Here is a 7,148-nt window from a genome sequence, read left to right on the forward strand (position 1 = left end):
GCCTAAAACCTGTTTTAATTTACCTAGCAAGCTTTAGTGATACTTATGGGAAATCATAAAGACACTACTAAAATAAATGCTGTTCTCGAATTATAGGTTCCATCAATATGCTACCTAAAATATCTAAGACACTGAAAGAAAGACTGGATGTGTCCTATATATCAAACTTGCTCTTAAACAGCTATTTATTACATTTTGAGGTACAATCTAATATGCAACTGATTGCAACTGACCCTTGGGTCCAAATATACCTACTTCCCTACTATGTAGTAGCCAAAAGAAAAAAAAAAGTGGATTAAAAATTTGTCCAAATTTGCAATGGTGTTAAAACAGTAGGAACAAAGTAGTTGTATGACCTACTATTTCTGCTGAGATTGCAAAGTACACATCTGATGAACACTTAACTTTCCCATGAGGCCACAGAATGGGATTTGTAAATGGCAGTGAAATGATGCAGCTGGTCACATGACAGACCCATGGCTGATGTACCTGTAGTACTTCCACATTTCACTCATACTACACAGATTCAGACTATATAGGACATATTTTTTAAAGGCTGAAAAAGTCATCCCTCCTTAAATGTTGTACCTACTCAGAATCTTCTGTTTAACTCCTTAAAGGGATAGCCCACAACAAGATGAAAATTATGACATCATTTACCCCCCCTTATGTCATTTCAGACCAGTATGACTTACTTTCTTCTGTGGAACATAAAAGTCATATAGTGCAACTGACTACTGGATGTCATATGGTGTGACCAACAAAGCAAAATTTTGCAATCAGTGTGGTGAGACCAAATACTGTATGTCAAGTGGTGCAACCAACAAAACAATGTGAAGTGGCCAGCAAAGTTATATGATGCAACCAACTTTGGCACCCATTGTATGGAAAAAATACAATGGAAGTCAATGGGAACCAAAACTTGCTACCAACATTCTTCAGAATTGACTTCCACTGTATAGACAAAATTTATAGTGTCAATGAGAAGTTTATCTGTTGGGTCTACTTCAAAAAATTTTCTTTTGTATTCCCCAGAAGAAAATAGTCAAATAAATTTGGAACGACATGAGGGCGATTAAATGATGGCAGCGTTTTTTGGGTTTGGGGTGTTTTTGGGTGAACTATCCCTTTAAATACCATACAAGGCACATTTAGATGTACATTATACCCAGCAAATTATGGGTGCTGTTAGTCATGTGACACAGATAAGCCAATCACTTGTCTCGTAGCACTTTTTTTTCTATTTTTTTCTAATCTACACCTTTACTTAACCTACAACAACCCGCCCATGGACCGACTTTCTATTAAATATTGTACACAAAGTATCCAGAGCTGGTAAAATCCAGTAGTCCAGTCTCATTTGATAGCTTCTGCAGAATTTATTTTTGAATGAAAGTACATTCTGACTGGTTTTATACACTATTTTCTTCTATGTTTTTTGTCTAAGCTCTTGCAGAGACTGTTGCACTATTACTTGAATGGACCACTTTGCTACACAGCATACTATAATTGTGGTATGATCGATTTCAGATACAAACCCCTGTACGTCGAGTGCAAAAACTGGTTGTGGTTTGTTATTGTGTATATATCGGTCAGACGGTCTCCTCCTAAGTGGGTTCTTAGCCAGAATAAGCTGCAATATGTACCAGACTTGGCACTGATAGTCAAAATTCTGGCTTGCAAGACGGTTCCTACTATCGACTGCCTCACCAGACTTAATATAGCCATAAAACAATTCACATCCTTGCTCTTGACATTTAGCAGTAAGTTCACCTCTGGCTTTCCAGCTCTACCACACACTACAGAGAGGGAAACAGCAGGCTGCCAAAACATTCAAATGATTTGAGCACAGCTCACCATCCTCGCTATGGGCCCTGGTTAGGGTGCAGGGTACCTGCAGCTCTGTCGGTATTGAGTGACTGGAAGCGCCTCAGGCACAATTCATCAAACTCAGTCTGTGAGGGGCTCAGAGAGCAGCATGAATAAAGCATATTTCCTCTGTCTAACCTCTGACAGAAGAGAAGAGCTCTGTTGCAGCATCAGGCTCTGTAATATAATGGCATTTAAACATCAGGATAATATACAGCATTCAGGAAATTATCCTGAACAATTATTAGATAGTGGGCTGAAATAATTGTGAAATTATACTAAGAAGCTTGTTTCAATTTTAACATGCTCCAGTGATAGTGTAAATATAAATCCAATATATACAAATAGACACAGATCTAAACACAATATACACATCATCACTCACGATTTGTATTTATATTCAGACTTGTGAGGAGCCAGGCATAATAATTTATTTCCTGATTTCATAATATAATATAATATAATATAATATAATATAATATAATATAATATAATATAATATAATATAATATAATATATAATATAATATAATATAATTATGCACAATTATCCAAAAATTATATGAAATCTGAATATGAAGTTATAAATATATAGATAGAAATAGACATGCATCACATTCTGATTTACATCCATATATTCACAACTTGAATTTATGTATTCAGAGTTATAAAAACATTTGGATTTCCAATTATATTTGCAGTCTTATAACTATTCATAATTATATTTATAAACAATAATCAGACCTATAACTGTATATATTAAGACTTACATCTGTATATTCAGATTTGTATCTATATATTTAGACTTGTATATATTCAGATTTTATATAATTATTTCATAAATAATGTAATATAATGTATATATACAGGTAATTATAATGTACAATGTGTGTATATACATTTTCTATAGCCAATCCAGCTCAATTCATCGTTGTTTGCATCCGATATGAAGAATCTGATCCGATTTGTAGAAATTACATCAATTTTAAGTGAACCGTATCAACATAAACCACAATTTTCACCTGTTACAATGTGTTTTTCTCCTCCATCAAGTGTGTTACAAAGGCTATTACAACATTCTTGAGTGTTGGCAGCGCTCCATCAACCCTACAAAAACATGTTTTTTCACACAATATACACTATAGACACCTGCACAATACACATTCACACATTTACCACCCAAAAAACACCCCAAAAACTGATAGAAATATAATCAGAGAGAAAATGAGATGACATTGTTTCAGTGCTGTCTGTGTTTGGATAGCGATACGGCGGGACCTGAGCAGTGAGCAGGATGGTGGTGGAAACAGATGTGTGTTTTGTCTGCCAGGCATTTTAGACAGTGAATATAGAGATAGTGCTGTGTTGTAAGTTACAGTATAAGAGAGAGAAAGAGGCAGACTGGTTAAAAATAAACGAGAGAAGCCCGACAGACAGACAGACAGACAGCTCCTCTGAGTTTTGCCCTTTAGCTGTCAGCGTCTAGCCAAAACCCACAGAGAGAGTGGATGTGTTCACACATGACTGGGCTGCACTTCTCTCTTCATCACAGACCGGAGACTGAAAGACATTAACTATTTATGTGGCCAGTGCGGGAACTGCAATATATATATTTTTTCATAACCTTTTTTTTTTTTTTTTTTTGCCCTGACTAATAATGATACAAAATGCTAATTTTATTCATTTCTATAAATGATAATTATTTGTGATGATAAATAATTTAATATTTTAATATAATATAACATTTATTCAAATTAATATTTTAAAATATTTGTACACTAAAAAATGGTGTAGTAACCATTTTAACTCTTAATTTCACACATTCTAACTTAATTTCACACAGAAATGACAGGTAACATTGAATCAACCATGCATTTTTTAATAGAAAAACCCGAATTTTCTTGTAAAACATATTCCAATATTTTTTTTCACATTTTATAATAAAATAGTATTACTTTTAGTATTAGTAATACTGTGAATCATTACTATTATTTTATTAATAATAATAGTAATAAGTTATTTATTGTATTATAGCAACTACAATGTGTTATATTCTATTTTTGTTAATGAATAATATTTATTATTCTATATTTTCCTCAAAGACTTATGGGTGAATTTAAGAATAACTGTAACCAGTCATGAATCAACGTTAAGAACGCGTTCTGATGAATTTGCTTTGCTTTAGCAGCTTCACCAGCGATGCTTTATGATGCTCATAAACATTGATCCTCTCAGTGTTGTTTTAATGAAGGACACTCAGGAGAGCACTGAGCTGTAATCACACATGCTATATAGTCTTGTGTCACCTACAACACACACAGAGACACACAGATACACATTCACACATGAGATAAGGAATCACAACACAGCCCATTTCTATTATATGGTGGGTAATATTTTCAGGGTTTATGTACTGTTCTGCTACTGAGGAGGATGCTTTTGAAAAGCAATTACAGAAAACTCAAGCAGTTTAGAGAGGTAGTCTTATTTTTTGGTAGTGATACTAGTGACTAGTGGTACAGTGATGGTGTCAGAATCATGGTAAAACATGGTTCTTTGATATGTTCATGAATTACAAATTACATTTTGAATAAACAATTGACAAGTTTTGCATTCTAACATTATTTAATGACAGTCAAGCACAGTTTTCCCCAAATTTGGACAAATACACCTTTTTTTTTTTTACCATAATGGGTCTAGATTTTATATTATTATTAATTGTAATTATCTGGATTTTTGTTTATTATTATTTATAATTCAGATTATTTGAATAAATTTTTACTGTATTGCTGTAAAACATCCTACTAAAAAGTAAAAAGTAATATTATAGTTGTACTCAAAATAAAAGTGTGTACTTCAAATACCTAATAAATTAATAAAGGTTTTAAAGGTCTAATATAGATAAAGACCAAATATCCCCCATATATTTTATAATAATAATAATAATAATAATAATAATAATAATAATAATAATAATAATACTATATTATTGTTGTTGCTGTTGTTATTGTTACAACTACTTCTTTTTAAAATATTTTTATAATTATTTTTGTTTACATTTTTATGAAATTATTTAATATTATTATAATATATGGTTAATTTAAATAATAATTTAAAATTATTATTTGTATTGTTGTTGTTATTTTGCATTATATTAAATGAGACTTTTTGTACATACAGTATTTTATAATTTTTTTTCAATTAATAAAAATGATAAAAATACTAATAATAGATAGAGGATAAAATCATAAATATTTTTTATGAACAGTTTCTTTGTTTGGTTTGATTTGTCCATATACTGTAGTACTAAATGATAATATATTTAATAGTATTTACATGATACTTCAAAAAAACTAAAATAATGCCATGGTACATGTGCAAAAATACTGTACATTATACTACTATGGTTGGTACAATAATTGCATGTTTACTGCAAATATATTAAATTATTTAAACACTTGGTATGTGCAGTATATCCTTGTGTGTGTGTGTGTGTGTGTGTGTGTGTGTGTGTGTGTGTGTTGATTTGTAGGTCTCTTACTACAACTCCTCTGTGTTTCTATTCCTAGCGTCCCATGGCAGCGTCCTCCGGGATGTGTCTCTATGCCACCATGGTGTGTAAACTCAGCATCCTACCCAGACAACCCTGCTTCTCCATTACAGCCTTTGAGATACAATTCATCATATCACAGCACACAAAGTGAACGTCGGCTGTTGAAGAGTCATGTGGTGGTTTATTATCTTAAACTGCTTGCCTTGTATCACAGAAAATAATGAATTCCAGACTTATTTATATATGTAAAACCATTTTGTGCTAATTAGATCTGATTTAATTGAGATACCCGATCTCCAGCTTCCTGTTTCAGGCTCGGCTATTGCAATAGAAGATCTAACTTAATCATGCCCTCTCACAATTTCCTATTAACCCAATCTCTCCATTGATCTCCTCCATGCCAGGAGGTATTGAATAGCAGATGAGCTTAAAATGGCAGTTCATGCCAGTGCATGCGTCTCAGAGATGGGTGGCCGTGATCAGTGTGAAGAATGAGCCACTGTCTCCAATCTGCCATTTAAAGAAACAGTTCAGACAAAAGTCTGTTTCTCCGTTTCCAGGTGTTGCTGCAGACAACTGACAAACCGCAAGGTGATCCGATTGGTCATTTGCTAGCTGTGGCCCGTATCGTTGTTATGACTTATACAGGTATGGTTTGCTGTGCTTATTTTACATAAGTGGTATAATTATAGTCATTGTACCTGCATTGTTGCTTTTCAGCTAACAGAGTTGGAGTCAGAGTTGCATCAAGTGCGTGTTACGGTGTCATATGTTACTGCACTTAAAAACCCATGGCGCTAGTTAACAGAAATAATGCTCACTGCATCATATGCTAAAAATAGCACTTTGAAAGATCTATCTGATAGAGTAGGGAGGGATGTGACTTTAGTGGGCTTGTTTAATATGTGTGAGTATAGCACAGGTAGCAGACCAGAATTTAACAAGTTTTTGTGGTATATCGGCATTGAAGATTTTTACAAATACAATTACTGTGTTGCAATGATTTTTCCAATTAAGGGGTGTTGTTTGGCACAGAACATTATATTTAAAAAAAAAACAGCTATATATAATCTAGTTTATCAGTAAATTAATTTATAATAAGTAATATTTCCAGTAAACTTTTTATCTACTGTGGTTTATTAGCATTATTGTTGGCAGTTTATAGTTGCCAGGTAATGCATCAATTTGGCACATAATTGTAAAATGTCATTTATGTGCTGTTACAGATGTTCATGTTTTCAGTAGGCATGCTGTTTTATACACACTTTGAATGTGGCTGATCCAATCAAGTCTTAGAGCTGTAATGATTCATTTGATAATTATCCATAATTGCTGTTCTCCCCAGAGCCAGAAGAAACTGGTTGAGTTTTTTAAATTTTTTTGTTAGTATCATTCTCATGAGGGGGAAAATGTATATTTAAAATTAGATTTTGCTACTGGTGTTTAGGCTGAGGGTGAGTGGCTTTTAGGATCTCCTGGGTGGTTATTTAGGCATTCTGGGTGGTTGCAAGTATGTTCTGGTGGTTAATAGTTTGTTCATAGTAGTTGCTAGTATGTTCTAGTTGGTTACTAGTTTGTTCTAAGTAGTTGTTCCTTTTAGGTGATTGTTGGCTGTTCTGGGAGGTTATTAGCTTGTTTTGGGTGGTGGTTGGCTGTTCTGGGTGGTTATTAGTTGTTTGGGGTGGTTATTAGATGTTTTGGGTGGCTGTTGGCTGTTCTGGGTGTTT

This window comes from Cyprinus carpio, chromosome B25 (genome assembly GCF_018340385.1).
Source record: "Cyprinus carpio isolate SPL01 chromosome B25, ASM1834038v1, whole genome shotgun sequence".
Taxonomy (NCBI): domain Eukaryota; kingdom Metazoa; phylum Chordata; class Actinopteri; order Cypriniformes; family Cyprinidae; genus Cyprinus; species Cyprinus carpio.